A 24,223-nucleotide genomic window follows, 5' to 3' on the forward strand; every position below is an offset into this window, starting at 1 on the left:
TTTTTAAAAAAATAGGATATTTACTAATTCATCCACCAAATTGTTAGCAAACATCTGCTAGATGTTCAGGATACAAAAGTAATCAAGATAAATATAGACCAAGATAAATATAGACCCTGCCTTCAAGGGGCTTACATCCAAGAGGGGAAAACAAGGATGAAACAAATCAACTGTAAACATGTACCATATCTGCAAACCAATACAAGGTTAAGACCAGGAATAACAAGGGATCTTAATTATTAGGGTGATAGATCTCTCTGAAAAGCTGACATTTAATTACTACTTCAAGGGTAAGAAGAAGACAACTATGACCAGCAAGAAGTACAAAGCATTCAAGGTGGAGGGAACCAAAGGCAGAGTCTGAGATAGAAACAAAAAAGAAAAAACTGACAGTAGAATGAGCCAGGAGGACAGAAGCCTAAGATATGGTTATAAAGGTGTTTCCTTTTTAGGAATATGGGTCTTATCAGCCAAATTTAGATATTTAGATTTTATTCTAAGTACAATGAGAAGTCAACGAAGGATTTAAAGAACGATAAAATTTAATTTGCCTTTTCAGAAGCTGAGTGGAGAACAGATTGGGAGGGTTAAGAGTGGAAGTGGAGAGAACAATTAAGAGGCTGTCACATAGCTGAGATGAAAGATGATGGCGGCCTGAAACAACTCAAGTGTCCTTCCATGGAAGAATGGATAAACAAAATGTGGTATCTACACAGGACAGAATATTATTTAGCCTTCAAAAGGAAGGAAATTCTGGGGTGCCTGGGTGGCTCAGTCGGTTGAGTGTCCAACTTTGGCTCAGGTCATGATCTCACAGTTCATGAGTTCAAGCTTCACATCAGGCTTACTGCTGTCAGCACAGAGCCCACTTTGGATCCTCTGTCTCCCGCCTCTCTCTGCCCCTCCCCTGCTCACACTCTCTCTTAAAAATAAATAAACATCAAAAAAAGTGGGGGGAAGGAAATTCTGCTACATACAACATGGATGAACATTGAGGACACACACTAAGGGAAATAAGCCTGTCACAAAAGGACAAATACCATTTGATTCCACAGAATGTCCCTGAAGTGGTCACATTCACAGAAACAGAAAGTAGAACGATGGTAACCAGTGGCTGAAATGGCTGGGGAGTTAGTATTTAATAAGTACAGAATTTCAGTTCTCAAAGATGAAAACAGTTATGGAAACAGATGGTAGGGATGGTTGCCCAACAATGTGAATGTACGTAACCCCACTGAACCATCATTAAGATGGCAAATTTCATATGTATTTCGACACAATATTTAAAATAAAATTTTTCATAAAAAATGACCATGTAAGCTGAAACTATGCAAAGCAATTTTCATAATCAAAGAGAAAAATTTGACTGTTTTGTGGTCTTTAAAACCTTTTGTCAAAACATTAAGAACTCTCTTACTGATTATAAATGTATAGGGTAATAAAGACAATCACAAAACTAACATCACTTAGTACACTGTCATTGAAAAATTAAAGTGATTTCTTTTATCAAGAAAAAAAATATATAGTGGCCAGAATCAGGATGGGAGCAATGAAGATGGACAGAATGAAGCATATCTGATATAGATGGTGGAGGTAGGATCTATAAAACTTTCTGATGGATGCCATACATAGGGAGAGGAAGGGTGGAACAGTTAACTCCTGGATTATGGTCGAGGACTGAGTGGATGGCACTGCCATTGACTGAGTTGAGGGAAAGAGTCAGAATTTCGGGGTAAAGTAAATATTTCTTTTTAAACATGATGCATTTGGGATGCTTATTAGACATCCAAGAGACATGTCAACTGTGAACTTGAACATGTGAGTCTGTAGCTCAGTGCTGGAGATATACATTGAAAAGTTATCACTACACAGAATGGATCAAGTCTACTAGAGAGAGACTGTAGGAAGGGTGGCTAAAGTTCTTATATGCATGGCCAGTGTGGAGGTACACCACAAGACTCAAGTCCCAGGGCCCAGTGACTCCAACTGGAAAGAAAAGAGGAGGGAGCCCAAGTTAGGGGGTGCTGCCATACTATGCTCTTCAATACATGGGCATGTGGGAGACAGAGGTCCTAAACCAACCAGGCCATTCTATACCCGACCATGTGGAAATAGAAAAAGAGTTTGAAGTGGGGCTTTCTCCATGAAATGCTTTGAATCCCAGTCTTGGAGAAAAAAAACTTGAAAATGCTTCTAAAGAACTCAGTAAATCCAAATATCTTCAGTGCTAACTCTGCCAGCAGGAGAGGGGCAGGTACCAGGCATGTTATAACAAAGGCAGGAATTTCCTGAAACCACAGGCAATTTTACAATTCTGAATAATTATTAAGTGAAACAAAGTGGGTGAGAGTAGTCAGTAGATTGCAGCGTTATTCCAAAAGTAAGGTCTGCACATCGTTATCAATCAAGCAGCAGAATGAGGAAACAGCACCCTGAAAACAAAGTCAGGTGCTTTGGCAACTCTCCTGGAGCCACCAATCATTCTTCCGCACGGCTGGTTGGGGAGGCACAGGCTCAGGGAAGGGCAGCATCTGGAGTGGCTCTCCCTTTATCAACAATAATGCCCACAGACCTATCTCCTACCTCTCCCAGTCTATACCCAAGCACCCTTCATGTACAAGCTCACTTCTGTCATCCCATAGATGAGGCACATTATCCCCTTTGTTCCTCCAACCAACATTCTAAGGTAGGTACTATTAGTGATATCACCATTTTAGAGATGACAAAAGCTGAGAAGAGAGATTAAGTAACTTCTTCATGTCAGAACACTAGTAAATGGTAGTGCTGGGATTCTAACCAAAATCATTCTGAGACTGTTCTCTAACAATCATTGACTCATTCATTCTGCCAACCAACAAGCACTGAGAGCCTATGATGTGCCAAGCCCTGACTGTGCTAGTTTTAGGGATAGAGAAATAGATGACAGAATCCAGAAAGGCTATAATTAGCCAACCGCCTCATACTCATGAAGGACTTTAATATTATTAAAAATGGATACAGGGGCACCTGGGTGGCTCAGTTGGTTGGGCATCCAACTTGGGCTCTGGTCACGATCTCATGGCTCATGAGACCGAGCTCCACATCATTCTCACTGCTGTCAGCGCACAGCCTACTTTGGATCTTCTGTCTGTCCACACCACCCCCCCAGCCCCTCCTCCACTTGTCTCTCTCTCTCAAAAATAAATAAACATTAAAAAAAATGGAAGCACACATTTAGTCACAGGAATACACCGAAAGGATTGAAAGAGGTGCCTCCTACAACCTTCAGTTCATGCCCCATTACCAAACCACTCTGCCTAGAGAGTTCAACGAATATCATTTATAACTCCTATAGTTATCTTGCGTGTAGCAAAATTATATTTTCTGTGTTTCTGTATGGGTTTCTGTGTTTTTCTGTGTAAGAATATGCATTAAAGGTTTTAATTTGGTTAAATGCAAATACACAAGAAAGGTCATAATATTTTTCTAACCCTGTCTTGGAACTCTTTCAATCTTTAATGTATTGGGAACCTCAGAAAAAGGAAGGAACATAGGTCTGTCTCTACTACCTCTAAGAGGCACTGAACTTGAATGACAGCATGGGTAACTATGGAGGATGACCAAAGGTCACAGGGGTGGAGAAGCTCAGGCAGGCTTCCTAGAAGAGGCCTATCTTGGGTCTTAGGAAGCTGAATTACACACGGATTCAGAGCACAAGCTCTGTGTGCAGTCATGCAGGCCAAGCCCGTCACTGTTAACTGTAATCATGGGAATATCTCAAACTCTCCAAACCTGAATTTTACCTAACAGTTTCAGAGAGTCCTATAGGGATAGAAAGAGATGCTGCATGTAAGATTTTCAGCACACTGAATAAAGAGTAGTTTACTATATTACTATTTCTAAGGATGAGTAGGAGTTAGCCTGGCAAGGAGACCAGGCAACAACTTGCTGATTTCATTCCTGTGGTCATGGCATTCAGGAAGTGAAAGTGGAAGGAAAGGAGAGACCTTAGAAATTTGGGGAAAAAAGGAAGTAGTGGTGTGAGCTTCAGCATGATGCAGGAAATGGCCCGGCCAGCAGGATGGGAGGTATTATTAGTTGGCCTGGAAATGCCTCGCAGGGACATTACACAGGACAACTCTGGGACTCCATTTGCAGATCTTCTACGTGAACAATGTCCATGGAGGGTGCGTGGCACAACCCGTGTGGCTGAAGACAGCAACTGGCCTGGGCAGGTGCTCCAAGGGTCCTGCACCTTGGCCACCGCTGCCACATAGCTCCTCCCACTGTTGGTGTGTCCAAATCATCTGGGCTGCTTTGGTAAACAGGGCAGTAGCACAACCAGCACTGCCACCAACCCCTTTGGGCCACATGGAAACCATATCTAAAAGGGTCCAGTTGTGACAAGAGTATCTGGGATTATCCCAATCTATCAGTACAGTGGCAGCAACGTGGGACCTTCATTTTAGAAACTCCTGCCAATGCTCCCTGTATCAAGAATGACAAAAATTAGAGGAAAATCAAGCTCCCGGCCACAGATCTCAAGCTTTGTGGGTGGCTCTAAATGAGGTTAGCTCAGTGCAGATTTGTCTAGAAAAACACAGAGCTTTATTCTCACAGAGCTAAAGGGCAAAGAGAAAAACTATTTCCCCATATTTCCCTCTTTCACAGAAATAGGACTTTCCTCCTGGGCTGCACTGCCAGTCCCCCTTAACTCTGTCCCGGCCACTGTAGTCTTCAGCATCCCTTCCCCCAGAAGCCCTCACCAGCACTCCATCCCCTGGCACCCTAACACCCCCACAACACTGTGCTGCACAACTCTGGGAGGCACCATTCATGTACACACGATGTGAAGGGAACGGTGCCTAAGGGGATGCTGCCCCAATGCCTTCCCTAAGGGGAACGGTGTTCCCTAAGGGGAACGGTGCCTGGGGAATGCTGCCCCAGTGCCTTCCCAGAGCTGTGCAATCCAGCAGCCCGTACTCATTCACCACTCACCCACGCTTAAGAAACAGCAGGGAGATGATAAATGTTTGGGAGAAAACCCTGACTGGGAAAGAAGATGGAAGTAAATGTCTACAGCCATAGGGATCCCTGTGATTATTCTTCGTTCAACAGAACAAAAGAAACCACAGTGATAGGAAATACAATCCCACCTGGGTGATCAGGAGGATGACAGCTGAACAGAGGGCAGAGAAGGGCCTGCTAAGTATTCTAAGGAAAGGAGGAGGGTGGGATTAATTGGCAGTGGAGGTGGGCAGAGAATTTTAATTGGGGGTATGCTGAGATTCGAGGATTGTGAAACAAAAGGGTAGATATAGAAAATGGAGGTCTGGGGCCTAGAGAAGTAAGGGGTAGAAAGTTAGATAAGAGACACACATACACACAACCCAAAAAAGAGGATACATGAAGCCAAGGAAAGGAACAGGTTACCAACCGAGGAAGAAGAAGACAAAAGAAGATGGCTGAGTCCTGCAGCATGTCTTTATATATAGGAAAATGGGGAGGTGAGAAGGAAAAAAGTGGGCGCCCAAAGTGACAGAGCCAAATGTGAGAGAAGAGAAGAACCACAGGCCACTGGGGTCATGAGAGAAAGAAAAGTCTCAAGAAGGTGGGTTTCTCTAGTGTCAAATGTTGTAGAGAGACATTACAGGCGCTTGGACGGTCACTGTCTGACCCTTCAGAAGGTTCACTGCAGTGACAGCTCCTTGAAGGATGATCTGTGCCCTTTCTCACTGTATTCCCAATGCTCAGGGCCAGCTACACAGAAGGAAAGCAGCAAGTGTTTGCGGAACAGAGTAAAGCAGCTGGACTAGAAGGCCTATTGTAAGGAGTTAATAATATACCATAATTACAGTTTAAAGTTTAATGACTCTTAATACAACTTTGTAAAGGAAGGCAAAAAATTACTTTTTTTTTTTTTAACAGTGTACACTCTGTTAATCCCCATTACAAACTTCTATGGAGGAAGTACTTTTCTTTTTTACCTGGCATGAATTGAAACTCACCTCAGATAAGGAGCAAGAGATTTCCTGGGATCTTCCCTGCCACAAATTCTTTGAATGACCACAGCAAAGTTGCAAAACCTTTCCGCTTTTGTTTCCACAAATGTATTAATTTGGGATTAGTATAAACTTATTTGCAACCTTGAAAATACTTAAAAGACGGGAAACATATTTAACTAGTCTCAAACCGTATGTGATTCTCACACGTTGCACAAAATAAAATACCTAGCAGGTAACCGCTGCTTCCATGCAAGGGTTTTAGCATGCCTTCCCACCTGTTTCAACAAGTATAAAACTGGCCTGAGGTTTACCGAAAAAGCCCCTCCCGAAAACCCAATAAAACGTTTAAGGGCTAAAAAAAATTTATATATATCACCTTACATTTGTTTCCTATCCAGAGATTAACCCTCTCTCATTCTCAAATTGTACTGTGAAGACAGAATAACAACTATAGCAACTACCTTCTGACAGCTTACTCTGTAAGGCACTGTGCTAAGGGTCTTACAGGCATCGTCTTACCTGATCTCTACAACCACTCTAGGGGAATGTTATTGTTAATGCCTATTTCCAGATGAGGAAACTAAAGCTTGGATCAGCTAACTTTCTCAAAGCTACACACATTGGAAGTGGTGAAGGTAAGCTTTAAACCCAGAATGTATCACACATCCTCACGGGATCAATTTTCACAGCTGTATTGCTGACATTCAAAGACAGATGTCTGATGTGGTTTTTTTTAATTAGAAATATTTTTAAAAATAGGAAACCATGGAACAGATGGCTAGCCTACACAGGCTACACAGGGACCAGATCCACAGGTTACAAATGATGGATCTTTTACTACTGATAGACCCATCTTCCCAGTTCCTCCAAATGAGGGCAGCCAGTGTTACAGAAAAAGAGAGAACAGGGGATGGAGGATTGAAGGCTCAGACTCCCAGTCATGCCCTGTCAGATCCATACCCTAGAGACCACCTGATCTGTAGTGTTCCTCCCTCTTCTTCTACCTTCACTGGCCCCCGTTTCTCTAGGGAAAGAGTGGTAAGTGTGAATGTGTCTTAGGCTGTGTTGCTTAGAAATGAGAGCCTAAGACCAAACTTCTAGGCCATTTTAGCAATCCCAGGAAGCTTGAGTTTAGAAAAAGAAGTGAAACAGCAAAATCAAATAACAAATGGGGCAGGACCAATCATAGCTTCACAATAAACACAACTTCTCGGGGCGCCTGGGTGGCGCAGTCGGTTAAGCGTCCGACTTCAGCCAGGTCACGATCTCGCGGTCCGGGAGTTCGAGCCCCGCGTCAGGCTCTGGGCTGATGGCTCAGAGCCTGGAGCCTGTTTCCGATTCTGTGTCTCCCTCTCTCTCCGCCCCTCCCCCATTCATGCTCTGTCTCTCTCTGTCCCAAAAATAAATAAACGTTGAAAAAAAAATTAAAAAAAAAAAAACTTCTCACTCGGTCATATGGGACACCCCCAAAGAGGCTGGTAGAGATTACAGCCTCCCAAAAGTTTCCATCAAATGGAGCGATACTCTGAGAGGGAAAATGTCTGCCATCACCTGACTCTCTCTTATTCCCCGCTGGGCCAAAGTTCATTCCATGGTGACCCAACATCCCCCATACTTTTGGGGTGTATTGTCTTGCTCCTTCAGCAGCAAATGAGGAAGCTAGATCCCATACCTACAGGGTGGTGCTTCATCTGAGTCCAGAAGTGGTGGGAGTAAGCCCAACATGGTGTTGGATGGTAGAATGGTACAGTCCAGCAGAGCTGGTCACCAAGGCAACTGAGAAGGAAGTGGGGCTAAGAGGATTTCAGATGGTGTGTAAGGGGCAGCCAACAGAGGAAGGTTAAACCTAGAGACGAACCAGTACTGGTGTGCAATTTCACATTCACAGAAAGTGGAAGAGATGATCTAATAAATCTCCTTGGACTGTGGGTTATTTGTGCTCCTTGATCTTCTGCAGGTTCTTAGAATTCTGTCACAGGACATCATCCATTCTACAGTCATTCAGTAAGCATTTCTTCAGCATCTCCTATTGCTAGGCATGTCCTAGTGAAATTCTAGAGATAGAGAGAAGACTAAGAGAGAGAGAAGGAGACAGGCAAATAAACAGACAATCACAATACAGTGAACCCAACAGTGCCATTAGCACACAGAGGAGTGGCACCCAGTCCAATCTTGGGGTCAGTAAAGAATAACTGAGGGAAGGTGATATCTGGGAAGGGGCTTGAAAGATGAACAGAAATTAGTTGGGAGCAGGGAAAAGGGAGATTCCAAGCTGGCAGCATAGCATCTATAAGAATAAAACAGGACAATGCAACTTAATTAGAGGGTATCATTTTACTTAGCCATGTTTAAACAGTTGTGTTAACATGCAAAACCAGTTTGGTACCAAAAAGTATGTGCAATAGACATCCCTGTCTCTCACATCATCCCCAGACCTCCTGCCTACCTAACCCATTCTTGAACATCACTCATCACTGACCTCAACCCCTGGAGTACGTATGAATCAGTGATGGGGTAGGATCTGGAGATACATGTAAGGCATGGCGTGAGGTGAAGATGAGGCTAAGAAAAGAGGTTCAAGTTCAAGGATGACCTGAGATTTAGGGGTGGTATTAGGAATGGGCAGGAGGCAAATGGGGGTGATGCAGAGCTAGACTGTTCTGTACATGACTTAGAACCTTGAAGTGTGACAGTTTTTTTATAAGTTCCCCCACTTAAAAACAGCTATAATAAAATGTGATACATTCATACAAAGTGTAGGAGATGAATGAAAGCATGTTGTGCTTTCTGAACTACAAGCAGCTCAGAGAAGAGAGAAGAGAGAAGAGAGAAGAGAGAAGAGAGAAGAGAAGAGAAGAGAAGAGAAGAGAAGAGAAGAGAAGAGAAGAGAAGAGAAGAGGCTGGAAAGATGAGGAGTCAGAAGGGTCTTGTTAGCCATGCCAAGGTTGGGTTTTGGAGGGCAATGGAGATCAATTAAACAATTTTAAATGAAGAAATAATACGATTCAATCATATTTTAGGAAAATCATTCTGGAAGCAATGAGGAAGATGGACTGGAGGGTGGGAAGATCACCTAGTAATTATAGTGATCAGGCATTGCAAGATGAGGGATAAACAGGAGGGATGTTTTTTATGAGCCATTTAAAATGAAAGATCATCAAGACATGGGGATAAAGTCTATTTGAAGCTCATTTAGATTGAGGGAGGCAGTGATGTGGTCGGCGGATGAAAAAGATCTTTGGAAGACTGGATAGGTTTCTGGCCATTCACCGGCCTTCAGAAGGACTTCATAGGGAAGAATGATTGAGGGGTGGTAGGGAGGGATATGATGAGTTCAGTTTTAAACCCAGTGAGTTTGATGCACCTGTCGGACAACCACAGAGACGTCTTAGGGACTATTAAACAGGTCAAGAAGTCAGAAGAAGAGAGGTATTGATTATACAGATTAAAAGGTATTGGCAGCCAAGGGTTTGGAGGTCACCTAGAGAAAATGTGCAATGTGAGGAGAAACAAGAAGCAAGGGTGGGAAGGTCAACACTCATGAGTGGGGCACTGGATAAACAGCCACGTGGCAGTTCACTCACTGTACATGTCTGCTCTCATCATCATCATGAAGGCCTGCACCGAATCCAGCCTTCCATTGCAGGAAAAATCAACCTGGTTTGCTTAGAGCCCAGAGAAAAACAGGTAAAAGAGGTATTAGTGTTCATTTCAACAAGCTAACTCTTCAGGTAATACAGAGTTAAGGGAACTCTGTGTGGGCTCAAGGACAACAGAAAGAGGAGGATAGGAAGCATTAGAACTGCAGGGATTGTGCATTTCTGGATTTCCAGCTTTCCAGCACTTGAAGTAGTGAAATCTTCCTCACCTTTCTTGCAGCACAGGCTTCTGTGGGTGCACCTGAGATGTGCCTATTTACACTAATACTTCAACTACAAACACATCATCCATTAGGAAGAGTTCTCTAGTTAGAGTCAAGGCCAAGATGTGTAACTCAAACTTGAACATCTCCCCCTAGAACTGGGTCTTAGCCTTTTTTTTTTTTTTTTTTTTTTTTTAGTATGGCCCTCTGGATCTGAGGTACAATTTAAGCCAGAGACCCTCATCTCCGAGTAAATACACATACATGCAACATATTTAAAATTTCAGGTGCTTCACAGACACCTTTGCCAAAGTCCCTCCATGAATCCCCTAGGGGTCTCTGGACTCCCTGTTGAAAGCTCCACCCTAGAACAATTTATCTAGCTCATGTCACTTTCAGAAAGTTCAAAACAAAACCAACTCATTCCAGAAGAGCACAGCAAAAGGAAGCCAGGCACTGTGGCTTCCACTGACCCTGAACTGATAATTCCTTATTTCCGTTTTCAGTAAGGCAGAGGATATCTCCTTCCCTTTTCTAAGAATCCCTGTCCTTCCCCCAACAAAATAGACCTCAGGCACAGAAACCAAAACAACGCAGCTGAACGCAAAAACTCAGGCCTCCACAGTGGGCCTCGTGAGGAGCAGCTCCAAGGGCCCCAGGCTGACTGTGACATTATCCTCATGCAGCCATCCCCCTGTAAACAAGAAACATCCCTAGTTCATGTCTGCTGAGACAGGGGCAAGAGGGGGTCTCCAACCGCTGGGGATAGTGGCCAGGAATATAGCCACACTGGGTGGGCTTGGCACAGTGTGAGAGTCAAATAAATATCTGTTGCCTGAGCGCTGGCTCTGCTCTCCTAGAACAGGGTCTTGGGTTTTGATGGGTGACAGGTATGGCTGACACCCAGTACATTCTTGAAGATTGTAAATTTAGACAGCAGGTAAGTTAGGAAGTGTTACGACTTCTAGGGCAAAATAATCCTGTTATAAAATGCAAGGAACTCGGCACCTTTAAATGGAGACAACTCACCCATCTCCACACTCAGTAAATTTCCCTCTTTTGCATCTATTTTTTGTATTATTTATATATATTTTATTATAAAAGGAACACACTCTCACTAAAGAAAATTTGGGAAATATAGAAAAGTATAACCACCACTTACTTCTGAAATGATGTGATTTATTTCATCATTTGCATGTACCTTTTCAGCTTCCCAGGGACACTTGCATTGTTCAAGGGTGAGGCGTTCCTTTTTGGGGGGAGGGGGGCTGTCACCACAGACAAATGGGACAGGATCCTTTGACCTTGTGACTCTCTGGGCTCTCACCTCGTGGCCAAGAATTATTTATTCTATTGTGTTTTCCAAGTTGATGGAAATTTCCCACCATTTATGCCTATTCTCTTCACTTCCTCAACCTGAAAGACCAGAAAGAAAAATTTAATCACTGGAAGCTCTTTCCTATTATTTTTTCTGCTTCGGTATTTCGAATGTTTTCTTTCAGCCCTCACACCACCCACCGCCATCTGGAGAGGTTTTCTCAAAAATTCTAGCAGGGATTTAGAAACCAACCACACCGTTACATGTATTTGGTCCTGCCACCACTAATAGCTGTATTTCTTTTGGTGAATGTCTCACTGACAGTAACTCTTGCAAAACAGAAAAGCCACAAGTTCAAAGCATATAAACCACAAATGCAAACACAGCAGACATGCTAATTAAAGAATCCAGAGAAAAGACTTCAGAATTTGATTTCCCCTGCCTCTGGATTCTTATGTAGCTTTGAGAGGGAGACTTTTTAAAAAATAGATTCAGAATCATATTATTTGCTGAGAGAAATCAAGTGTCTCGAATACTTTCTCCAACCAAGTGTAAAACTGGAATTTAAAACAGTAAGGGAGAGGGGAACCTGGGTGGCTCTGTTGGTTAAGCATCTGACTTTGGCTCAGGTCATGATCTTGTGGTTCGTGGGCTTGAGCCCTCCGCTGGGCTCTGTGCTGACAGCTCAGAGCCTGGAGCCTGCTTCGGATTCTGTGTCTCCCTTTCTCTCTGCCCCTCCCCAGCTTGTGCTCTGTCTCTTCCTCTCAAAAATAAAAAAACATTAAAAATTAAAAAAAAAAACGTAAGGGAGGATCAGTTAGTTTACTAGAGAAGTGAGAACCTTCTCACCTGCCTCACAGTGGTAAAGAGCACATATGAGGTTAGCATATGTGATGTTGAAATACTGTCATTGCTAGGATATCCATTTTCTTCTGTGTTTCGCTTTCCTCTGAATGCTTGTGTATCTGGGATTCATGTACCAACTGCCATATACACGGGCCAGACTTGATTTCTGGATGCAGTGTTTCAGTTATGCTTTCAGGGAAAGCATAAATGGCTGACATATGTGTGTGGAATTTATTGTAGTATCTTCTTGACCTCTTTTACTTTTAATAAGAACAAAAAAAAATAGTAGCAGTATGGGTTAAATTAAAATGCGGCTTGCAATTCAGGGGAAATTCAAAGAGCTTTAAAAATGTGTGAGCTGTTACCGCTCCTTACTTCCAACCACTCTGGCACGAACAGTGAGAATTTTACAATGATCAAACGATTAACAGCTTCATAGCACTGATACAGCTGCACTCACTGAACCCCTCAAACCCCCGAGATGGGAGTTTTTACTACCAGTTCCCATCTCCAGATAAGGAAACTGAGACTCTGATGGTAAGTAGCTTGCCCAAGGGCACAAAGGTAGGAAGAGGTCAAGTGGTATCTAACCCTAGTTTATTGACTCAGAAGTCCAAGCATTATAGAGCTCAAATGATAAACTATCCAAAGCAAATGCCAGCATCAAATGGGTCCACACTTCATTTCCCTCTAGCAAGCCAAGAAAGCAAACTGGAAAAGTAGAGCCGGCTTGACTTTTCCACTAGAGCTGGAATGCCCCCAGGTTCAGCTCCAGAGCCCCTTCTCTTCTTGGTCTAATTTAATCCCTTCACGAATTTAACTCTCATCTACAGCCAAGGACCCCTACATCGATGTGTCCAGCCCTGACCTCTCACCTGATGCCCACTGACTGCCTTCATGACAGCGTTTAATAGGCCTCTCAAAGGTCACATATCCATGACTGGATAGCAACGCTCCCTCCAAAGCTGCTCTACCAGAAGCCTTCTGCATCCAACGTGATGGCAGTTTATCTTGGCAGTGGCGTTGGTCACAACATCAAGTCATCCTAGACTCCCCTCTTCTTCCTACATGGTTTCTCTCATGTTCATTTCAGGCAGCGGACAAATAGATTTCTCCTATGCTTCTTTAAAACAGCAAGCTCCCCTAGTGCACATAGTAAGAATTCATTTGCACACAACTCAGCAGGAGCACCTTTCCCAAAGCAGTTAGGTGAGCTTCATCCACCATAGCACTGCCTACCCACGTATAGCGATGTCCACCTACCGCTTTTTTTTTTTTTTACGTGCTATTATGTAACACTTCCTGTCTCCCAGACAGTGGTCTCAAAGTGCTTTACAGCTAATTAGCACTAGAGAATTCATGTAATCTTCATAGGAACTCTCTGAAGTAGACACCACTATTCTCTTTCAGTAGATAAGGAAACTAAGATACAGGGAGATTAACCAGCTTGCCCAACACCACACGATTCAAACCTGGACAGTCTAGCTCTGGTGTGCATGCTCTTAACCACTTCACCATGCTCCATCCATGAAACATACTTTTCCCTCTAAGTACATAAAGGAACCTATACTCTTATCTTGCTTTCTTATGGCCGGGGCCCACCTCTGCCAAGTTCCTGGCCAGGACTGACTGCACCTTCTCTGTCCTCTTCACAGGAAAGTGGCAACTAAATGACAAGAGACCAAAGCCCCTTGTCCCATGAGCACTGGGCTGTGACCAGCCAAGTCATCTAGCTGAATCTGAGATATGACAGCACATGACCCTGCCTCCTTGGAACTGCCTCCCCAAGGCCTGCTCGGGGATCAGGAACTGAACACCAACCAACAGCAGAGCATGAGAGCTCCAGGGCCTCTGAATGTGATGGACGGTGCGGCTGGAGGGGCTGCTTCAGAGGATACTGCCCACCTGGGCCAATTAGGCTGTTGGTGAGTGACTGGGATGTGCTGAATGTACTCAAACAGATGCCCCCAAAAGACCCCCCTTTTAGATGTTACTTTAATACCAAAAATATTAAGGAGAAAAAAATAGATAAAAGAAGAGAAGCAAGTGTGCTTCAACAGCCCTGTTGACAGTGAAGCCACGGAGCAAAAACAAGGACAGTTCTTCTGGCAGGATCTCTGTGGGTGTGCCCGGAGTGCACAGACCGCCCCCCACCCCTTAACTCTTTAGAGGACTTTTCCTTCTGTTTCCAGATAGAATAGTGACTAAGGGCACAGCTTCTAGAACTGAGAGATTAAGAGGTGGGGTCAAAGCCCTATCTCCACCACAACCTCCGACAGATTACTTACCCTTGCAGATACTACTAATGCCCCGCCTCACAGAGTTGAGGCGGAAATTCAGCTAATGTGGAGTAAAATGCTAGCAGAAGACCTGGGACACAGTAAAACTCCATGAATGATGGCTACTGATGGTAATTTTGATAATCTCAATAATAAAAGTTGTTTACACCCTTCAAGTGTTTAGAGGGTTAAGTGAAGGGAAATGTAGGGACAAGGAATGACGCAGAGAAAAATTAATACTTTATGTTTGGCAAGGGTGGGAAAATACAATAGGAAAACTGTATTTGTGACAGCTATGTCTTGGTTTTTTTTTTTTTTTAATGTGTGACAGTTCACACATTTAAGTAACATTTAACTGAGTAAGCTCACTGACTATGGATCACCCTAACCTTACCCACTTCACTATGGTATCATATTCTTTCTTCTTTAAAAACTTAAGTCGAAAAAGACAGACAAATATATTGTTTCTAAAGCAAACAGAGGAATAAAATCTGTTTTCATTTAAAGCATCTCACTTTTTTTTTTTTTTTTTAAGCAATTAGCTAACTTCAAAGGGCAACCAATGCAGTGATTCTATCAAGCTGGCAAGGGTCTGGTGTCTCACTTCAAAGTTTAGGCAGATTGAAAGCCACTGATAGACCTGCTATACTGGCTGGCATCTGGCATGAAAAGTGCTGAGAATACCAATTCATTCAGATGGTGTGTGCGCACAGACCCACAGCACTAAAACGGTACCTCTTTCAACGAGAGCCCCTGTTAAGCCTGAAAGAGAAGGGTGTAATCATCCCACCTCCAAATTAAAATTAATGAGGGTCATTGGGATTAAGGCTGAGGGCCTCTATGGGATAAAAGAGTGATGGAGAAAGTCCTAATTGGATGGAAGGGTCCCCAAGTGCTTAGTGAATATCTGTAAAGCATCTTAAGCTGGACACCAGGGGAGGTGGGACCAATGAGCACAGAAGTGCCAGGGGATACCTGCACGACTTTAAACAAGCTGCTTGACCTTCCCTGGTCACCTTGCAAGCAGAGTGAGCCAACTGCCTGCCAGTTTGACAGAGTTTATGATAGGATTAAATTTTATTTATAAAGAGGTTTGACATTCTTAGCTTCAAAGTGCTCTCCTATTAATAAAGTGAACATGTTAAGAGGACAAATTAGAGTCCAGAGTACTCATTTGCTAACAAATCACCAGATGGCTTCATTTTTCAGGAGGTGACACAAGCCATCAGAATATTGGAATTAGACAATCAGATGGCAGTCAAGAAAGGAAGACTTTAAGAAGCTGTCTACCTCAAACTTCTCTGTCCTCTTCTACTTGACTCCTTTGCTCTAGAAGTCTAGCCACAGACCTGGAACAAGCTTGTGTGGACCGTCAGAGCCATGGTTCGCTGAGGTCCATTCCCTAAAACCTGATGTACCCACCTAAACTCCATTTCTACTTCCAATCCAACGTAACTGCTCCTCTGTGAACCTTCCCAGCCTAGCAACACCTCAGAAAGATTCTGTCTCTGAATTCACAGCTTGCAGTGCCCCCTTTAATTATATGGCTGGCCCCACTATTATTTGACTACTATTAATTCTGTATAAATATTATGCCCTTTCACTCCCAGATTAGAGGCTGTGTCCAAAGAATACGCATTACACTTCTCTGAATTCCTCACATCGTCCTCAGAACCTTGCACCCAGAAGATACCCAATGCCATTCCTGTGAAACCACCTTCCAAAGATTTTACTGGGCCATTAGCAATCTGCAAAGTAGCTTCACACTCATGATCACATTGCACAAAGAACAATAAGCTTCTCTTAGCTGTTACCTGTTAGTGAGGCTACCTCAGAGCATAAGTCTGGGTTAGTTTGAGGCCAGCTGGGATGATGGGAGTGGACACAATGAACAGAAAATTCAAAGGACTTTAAGTTTTCAATCCTGCCCTTCCACCATCTGTCTATAGAATTTTGGCCAACTGTTTCTCAGTAATCACGATTCAGAAAAATGACAGCGCAAGAAACCTACCTCTTGAAACTGCTAGAGATGTGAAAATATACATATATATATTACATTTAACATTTATTAAATACAAACATATAGAGAATATACTATTTATGTAGTGGTTTAATGTGTATTTTTTTTTAAATATCAAATTCCTGGATAAATGCTATCCAATGGGGAAGAGTAACACTTTCTAGTGAATATATTCAGCATTTTAGATCCCTCCTGGCTAGTTTAAGTCCCTTCCCTCACTGGCTCTCACTCAGGCCTAGGGTTTTGTCTGCTACATCTTTTGCAAGTTTATTTTTTTTAATGTTTTATTTATTTTTGAGAGAGAGAGAGAGCAGGGGAGGGGCAGAGAGAGGGGGTGACAAAGGATCCAACGGAGATCGCTGACAGCAGCGAGCCTGATGTAGGGCTCAGGAACCATGAGATCATAACCTGAGTCGAAGTCAGACACCTAACTGACAGCTATCCAGGTGCCCCACAACTTTAGATCAAGTTTCCTGGAGACCTGAGACCGAGGGACCTACAGGGTTCCACTACAGAGCTGACCAAGGGAAGGCCACATCTGCAGGAGGAAGTGAAACAGTTGATTTTCCAAAATTACCTGGAGAGGGAATCAGACCAACAGAGATGGCCTCAGGCCTCCTGGCCAGAGGTCATGGTTCCAAATTTTCTCATCCACCTCTGGAGGTATGCAGAACCCTAGGGAATTTTCTTGTTTCAAAAAGCACACCTTTTAGGTGTGAATTGTCAAATCTCAATTAGGAAAAAGGGTCTTTTCAAATATTACTCATTTCATTTTATAGCTTGGGCCTACCATGACATTTCTTGTTTTATACAAATTTCCTATGCATATTTCTAAGATAGTGTATCCACGTCTCAATGGATCATTTTAGACTCACACCACCTTGAAACAAATACTGTAACCTGCTGGCCAGCACTCAAAATGTTGACTCTGAAAGTATTTCATGTATTCATACAGTGTGGGCAGGCATATCACTGATTATCTGGACCCGGTAGAGTCAAAACTTTTTCCACATCTAGAATTGAGAAAAAAATAGTAAAAAGAAAACAAACGCTCACTATGTTCTATTTCTTGTGTCATGTTGTACACGCCAACATATTTTCTCCTTAACGTCCATTCTTGGAATGTTCTCTCATTACAGGAGTGGTGAGTCACAGTGAAAGGAATTGATGGGACTCGCTCCACCCATTAGCATAAGCTAAACTATGGACATCTTGAGTTCTCAGGGGGTTAGTTATCTTGGGAGGGTTGATCACAATTTGCATGATCATATGGTACAGATGTGTATTCATGAAGATGACCTCAAGTGAAGCAAGAAATTTCTCGGTGTATTTTACAATTCAGCCAAACATCCACCCAGTGGGCAAACCCCAGTTCCAAAAGAAATTAAAACTGGGAGGACAAGAAGTGTGATGGATCAGAGACTGGAATACGCTGAGCTGACAAACTTAAGTGAGAGGGCTGGAGCCAGACAAAAGGGTGTGTGCTCAAGGACATGCCGGATGGTGGGGGGTGGGGCAGAATTACAAAAGGACGGGATAAAGTAGCAGCACTTGTATGTTTCTTCTATGAATCCAAGCTCCTTTCATGTCCTTACTGTGAGAATTATATCTGCAATTTAATATAAACCTAGAGACTCAGTCACTCTTACAGACCCCAATGCCACTGCCAGCCTTCAGCAAATCTGCCAAATGGAGAATGCTGAGACCTTCCAGACTTCTTCCCTTTTCCATTAGGCCCTTCTATTCAGGCCTTTCCCTCAACCACATTTGGGGGTGGGGGGTGCTCAAGTGAGCAAGGAGCAGAGAGAGAATCCCACAAGGGGCAGAGAGAGAAAGAGAGAGAGTAGTGGGGCTCGTGCTCCCCTGAAGTGGGTGAGCTCACCCATCCCTTTAGTTCAGTGGTTTTTGGACTGGCAGCATCAGCATCACCTGAGCACTTGTCAGAAATGCTAACTCCCAGGTGCCACCCCAGATCTATTAAGAAACTCTGGCGGTGTGACCCACAAATCTGTGTTTTCTCAAGGGCTCTAGGTGATTCTGAGGCACACTAAAGTTTGAAAACTGCTGCTTTAGATGATACCATAAAATACTTTAGGATGAAGGAGCATATACATTTTAAGAGAGGACAAAGGAGAATCATTCAAGTGCCCAGGGAATAATTTTCTAACAGTTGAATCTCGAGTCATGTGAAAGATAGTGAAGGAGATTTGAGGCTGCTGAATTTGTTGGGGCACTCACCATCTTTACCTTTTAATCCCGCCTATTTTGGTCTTCTCCCCACATTGCCACTAGAGACATGTGTTTGGCCTGAAAAATCTGACCATGTCAAACCCCAATTTAAAACCCTCAATGGCTGCTCCCTGCCCATAGGATAAAGTCCCAGGACATGATCCAGGGCCCTTCATCACCTGCCTCTGGGCCACCTCCCTTGCCCTGTTTCCTTCTGCACTTTCCCTCCTACTCAGCCATTCTTCACTGTCTGCAGGAGGCTTAGACTCCCCCTTACCACTGACATTGGGTCTGCCTGTGTGACTTACCTTGGCCAATAGCATGAGAGTTGAAGTGATGTCTGCTATCTCTGAGCAGGTATTAAGTGCCATATTTTTGTTTTATCACATTCTCTTTTTCCCCCTTCCCATAAATGAGATCAGTATTGCCCCAGGAAGAGGCTGTTTCTTAAGCCTCTGGGGATCTCAGAAGGAACCAGATAAGGAGCAGAACCACAACTAACCTGCACTGGACATGCAGCAATCGTGACAAATACACCTCAGTTGTTGTAAGCCACTGAGATTTGGGAATTATTTGTTATTTTGCCTAAGCTGACCATTATAGCACATTGGATCTCCCATATCCCATCTGCCTGGAATGTCTCTCTCCTCTGCTCTACCTTTCCTTCCAATCCCACCTCAATCCTATCTGCATAAGAGACCTGCTCATCATTCTTCACTCAGCTCAGGTGTCATCTCCTCAATCAAGTCTTTTTTATTCCCAGATATAACCGATCGACTCTCACCTGTAGGATCCCTTTTGAATGCTACAGACCAGTAACTATGTCCTTGGAACTTTGCTGGGGACTTTCCATTTATTAGCACTATCCTTACAACAACTCCTCTCTAAATAAATAAATAAATAAATAAATAAGCCCTCATTTTACAGAGTGGGAGACTCTGGCACAGAAAAGCAAAGCGACTTGTCCAGGTTTCCCAGCCATCAGCCACAGAGACAGAGTTTTCACCAAGTGTGGGTATGGCTCTGATCGCAGCAATCTTTCCTGTGCCCCACTCACCTCCCTCCCTCCTCTATCAGCAAGCTTTCATATCCTCCCACTGTGGTGGTGAGAGTAAAAGTCTCCTTATCCACAACTAAAAGGTTGTGGAATTAATTTGACACTTGAAAGACTTGCATCTGGAAGTGGGCTTCTTACCCCCTGAGAAGATAATCACTTTCTCTACGTGGATGGATTTATTCGAAGGCTCCTGGCAAGTAAATGCACTGGAGCCTTTGGAGAACTGGGGCATTCTGTCTGTACCTTTCCCAGGTAGTGTGGTGTGTTAAGACAGGTAGATTCCCACTGACGTTGCCCTTGGGAACCTGTGGGAAGGTCCTTTTGGGTTTGCCACAAGGTAGGAGGTTAAGTAGCAGAGGGTTCAGAATTCCAAGCAAGTTGGCTACATATAGATATTTTAAGTAAATGAACAAGGAAAAGAAAACGAGGATAATAAAGTGACACAGTGGCAAAGAATTGAACCAGACCACCCAAGTCAGACACCAAAATAACTGCCTAAAGTAGGAACTGCAATTTTAGGTTTCTGTGAGCTGCTGGCGTTTTGTTGTGTGGTTGAGCTTTTTATTTGTTTTTCTCATCTTCCCCCTCTCTTTAAAGTTGTTTCAGGGAGGAGTTTGGAAAGTATAAGAACCTTCAAGTCCTCCCCCATCAGCCATATTAGTGAAAGATAAGCATTCAACAAACACCAAGATATTCTTCTCACACAACATTCATAACAACTTTTTCAGGGTTTGCAAAGCTTTTCTCAGTTACTTGTTGGAATCCATTTATCTCTCTCACCATTTCAATGGAGTTTTGTGTTTTTTTTTAATTCCCTCAAAGGACATTATTACATTTAAATGATACCATCGGTAACATTAATAATAGCATTTTTCCCCTTCGAGTTTAGAAAGCTGTTCAGAGCTCCAAATGGTCACTGGGCCAGTGAGAACACGTCTGACTTACTCTTTAAAAAACCATCCACTCCGTATAACAAATAATAAGAGCCAGCATTTACTGGGTACTTAGTGTTGTGCTCAGTGTTTTTGGGGCACTGGTTTATTTAATCCTCAAAACAAGGCTATCAAGCAGGTGCAACCATTTATGGCCACTTTACAGATTAAGAGAGTGAGGCACATAAGAGCATGAAGGACCTGCCTGAGAGAAAGGGTGTCTCTCCCTTTCAGAGGTCAGTAGCTGCACAAGACGACAGTTAATGATTCACCCACAGCCCTCGGGGAGCTCCTTTCAGTAAGGGCAACACAGGCACATTCTCTCGGTGTCTCTGTCTCTGTCTCTATCTCTGTCTCTCATCTTCAACTCTTCCTCACCCAGAGAGAGGCGGGTGGCCAGCAAATTGCTTGGCAATACACAGAGGAAACTCCATCCAAAGCCCGGGTCTGCTGGGTCCAGGCCGCCTCTGGGCGCTGTCCAGCGGGCAGCGCGCCTGAGTGACCAGGCTGGGGTCCTGTCTCCGACACCCCGAAGGTGGGGCGGAACGCCAAGGCCGGGATTTCGAGCGGTGGGGGGGAGGGGTGGGAAAGGCACCGTCCCCAGGGACACCTGTTGTCGCCTTGGGCCAACGAAGACGTCGCGGGGACTCACATCTCAGGGAGGACACCCGTCTGCAGTGTCCGCGTACGCGAGCGGGGGTCGCAAGTGTCTTCCCCCACCCCCACCGCCCCTTCTCCGCCTTAGGGGGGGCTCACCTCACCCCCTCCCACCCCTGGACGCCGGCAGCCAGTGGAAATGTCGCGCCTCCGCGGGGCTCCGGCCGAGGCACGCGCGGAGGCGTGGGGACACGCGGGGCGAGGGGCAACCCCCGCGGCGCTAGGACCTCGCGACCGGCCCGCCCCCACCCCCACCCCCACCCCTCGCCGGCTCCACCTGCGGAGCCCCTCCGGCAGGGCACGCTGGCCCTCCACCGCGGGGCGCGGGCGCGGTTACCTGCGACGCCGCCCGCAGGGTCCCAAGTGTCGGCCGGAACGTCGCCACGGCAGAGCCCGCTGGGCTGGCCCGGGGATCCTCGCCCAGCCCCACTGCTCCCGCTGCCCTCCCTCGCGGCCGCAGCGCCGCCGCCGGCTCCCGACTCTCTAGGCTCGCTCCGCGCCCGCCGGCTCCTGGCCCTTCTCCCGCAGCTCCTGATTGGCCGCGGCGCGCGCCCGAGCCGCGCCCTGATTGGGCAGCCGGGAGCCGGGGCGGGGGGACGGACCCGGCGCCGCCTGGACCTGCTCGGGGTGCCCCCGGCGCCACTGCTTCGCGTCCCCGCAGCACCTCGCGGCCGCGATCCAGACGCCGAACCCGGGATCCTGCCCTCTGCGCCGAGTGGTGTCGGTTGTCCAGGCACCGGGCGGAGCGGAAAGTGGCACGAGTAGCAGGGGGGTGGCGGGGAGCGGGTATCGCCTTGGAGTCTCTCCTACACCCCCTGCCAAGGCTGGACTCCTACATGCGGTTTTGACCGCGTGTTTACTCTTACAGTTTTTACTATAAAAAGGCCATAGGACGCAAGACAGTGGCTTGTAAACAGTGGGCGCCAAAATGTGTTTGTGGTCTTAGGTTGGGCTTCATGCATAATCTTTATGTGGTCCAACTAGAGTTCGCGAAAGGGAAGCAACTTGTGCGAGGTCCTCGTCTTGTCAGCAAATTAGTAAGAGCGAGAAAAATGGTGACATAGATCTTCACTTACAAGGAACTTAATACCTAACTAAGGAGATGGGGCTGAATAATAATGGTAATAGTAATTCTAATAATAATGATGACCCTAACGTTTTCATGGCTCTTATTATTTGCCGGGCACTTTTCTAAGTGCTTTACATATATTAATACAGAAATACAGGAAACAGCTGACATAAGGATGTCCACACGTCCTGTGAAACGTGTGGACAAGTGATATAAGTTCTGAGTGTGAGAGGTTTTTACCTGGAAGACACCCCAGCCGTCATTCCACACTGCAGTGCAAAGGCACAAGTTAGAACGGAAAGAGAGCATTGGGATTTAAAATTGTTCCATCTTCGGAGCTGGAGAGTGTTATGCTAGGTGAAATAAGTCATACAGAGAAAGACAGATACCATATGTTTTCACTCTTATGTGGATCCTGAGAAACTTAACAGAAGACCATGGGGGAGGGGAAGAAAAAAAAGAGGTCAGAGAGGGAGGAAGCTAAAACACAAGAGACTCTTAAAAACTGAGAACAAACTGAGGGTTGATGCGGTGTGGGAGGGAGGGGAGGGTGGGTGATGCGTATTGAGGAGGGCACCTGTTGGGATGAGTACTGTGTGTTGTATGGAAACTAATTTGACAATAAATTTCATATTTAAAATAAAATAAAATAAAATAAATAAAATTGTTCCATCTTCGATTTCTTCTCCCACAGTTCTGTAGCCCTCCGAACATTTTTTCTCAACTGCACTGGGCCTTTCTAAAGAATAAAAACAATCACTATAAATCAGGGTGCCACCAGAACTTTGTTTTGCCACTCATAAAAGGAGCCCTCTCTAAGCATTCAGGTAACAGTGAGTAGAAATAATCAGCATAGGTTATATTCTAGCACTTATGACTCCAGGTGTATTCATACCTTGGAAGTAAGTATGGAGCCATTTTCCACAAGTATCTCCCCTCGTAGTATTCTCCTATGTTGACAGAACCTAGAGGGAGAAATTTGGGTTGGTAGAGAAATAAACACCTGAGTGAAAACCAGCTTGACCTACTCTGAGCAGCCTGATTTTTACCTTCGCGTAAGCTTAAAGTCACTTATTTTGAGGATCCCAAGACCCTTGGAGGAAATTAGCTCACTATTCCCAATTTATATCAACGGACAAGCAAGTAGTTGATTCTGTATTGAAAAGATGGCCTGGCATGAGTAGAGCCTTACCTGGTAGGAACACCACAGCAAAATAGACTGTGAGAATGGTTCCTATACCAGCATCCATCTCCAAGCTTCAGAAACACATGAAGACATCAGCCTATCTTTCCAGTTGCTCACTTTCCATTGTGGTGGCTTTTGCCAAAGCAGAAGTTCCATTTGGATTGGTCACCCTATCTCTCCAAAGAAGAAAGGTTATTTTAGCTGGAGAACTAGGTTGACCCAAGATGATTTCTTAAATTCATAGCCCTGGTTGGATCACACTAAACTCAGCCTTCTGAGGGATGAGAAGTGAAAGAAGAATCTGGATTCCACCATGTCCCTCTGGAATGGTCTTGTGGGCAGGAACTAGTTATGTATCTGTCTATGCCTAATTTATTTCTTTTTAAACCTTTTTAATGTATATTTATTTTTGAAAGAGAAAGAGCAGGAGAGGGGCAGAGAAAGAGGGAGACAGAGGGTCCCAAGTGAGCTCTGTGTTGACAGCAGAGAGCGGGGTGTGGGGCCTGAACTCACAAACCATGAGTTGGACTCTTAACCAAGCCCCCCCAGGTGCTCCTATCCCCATTTCATCCCCCCAAAAATGCTTTGCTTAGTTGTGCCTCCTGTGTTGCATGTCTTCTGTGGCAAATCCTATTTATCACTCAAAACTCAACTAAAATGTCCTTTCCTCTGTGAGGCTTTCGCTAACTCTTCCAGGCAACAATAGTGATCCCTGTGCCCATGTTATATTCTCAGTACGGCACAAAGCAACAGTATTCTAGTGATCCATTTACATGGCCATCCC

General features: G+C 44.6%; 1 protein-coding gene across 4 annotated transcripts in view; it reads right to left on the minus strand.

The window, feature by feature from the left end:
* Positions 1-21,695, minus strand: part of STON2 (stonin 2) — a 155,084-nt gene extending 133,389 nt beyond the window's left edge. For 2 of the 4 annotated variants that reach the window (XM_043556779.1, XM_043556777.1), the window contains exons 1-2: positions 21,522-21,669; positions 11,009-11,262 (exon numbers count right to left, since the gene is read on the minus strand). The gene's annotated coding sequence lies outside the window, so the exon portion shown is untranslated. Of the gene's footprint in view, positions 1-11,008; positions 11,263-21,521 lie in introns of all 4 variants that reach the window. The other 2 variants (XM_043556776.1, XM_043556778.1) reach the window with 2 other exon arrangements.
* Between the last annotated feature and the right edge of the window lie 2,528 nt (positions 21,696-24,223).

This window comes from Prionailurus bengalensis, chromosome B3 (genome assembly GCF_016509475.1).
Source record: "Prionailurus bengalensis isolate Pbe53 chromosome B3, Fcat_Pben_1.1_paternal_pri, whole genome shotgun sequence".
Lineage (NCBI taxonomy): Eukaryota > Metazoa > Chordata > Mammalia > Carnivora > Felidae > Prionailurus > Prionailurus bengalensis.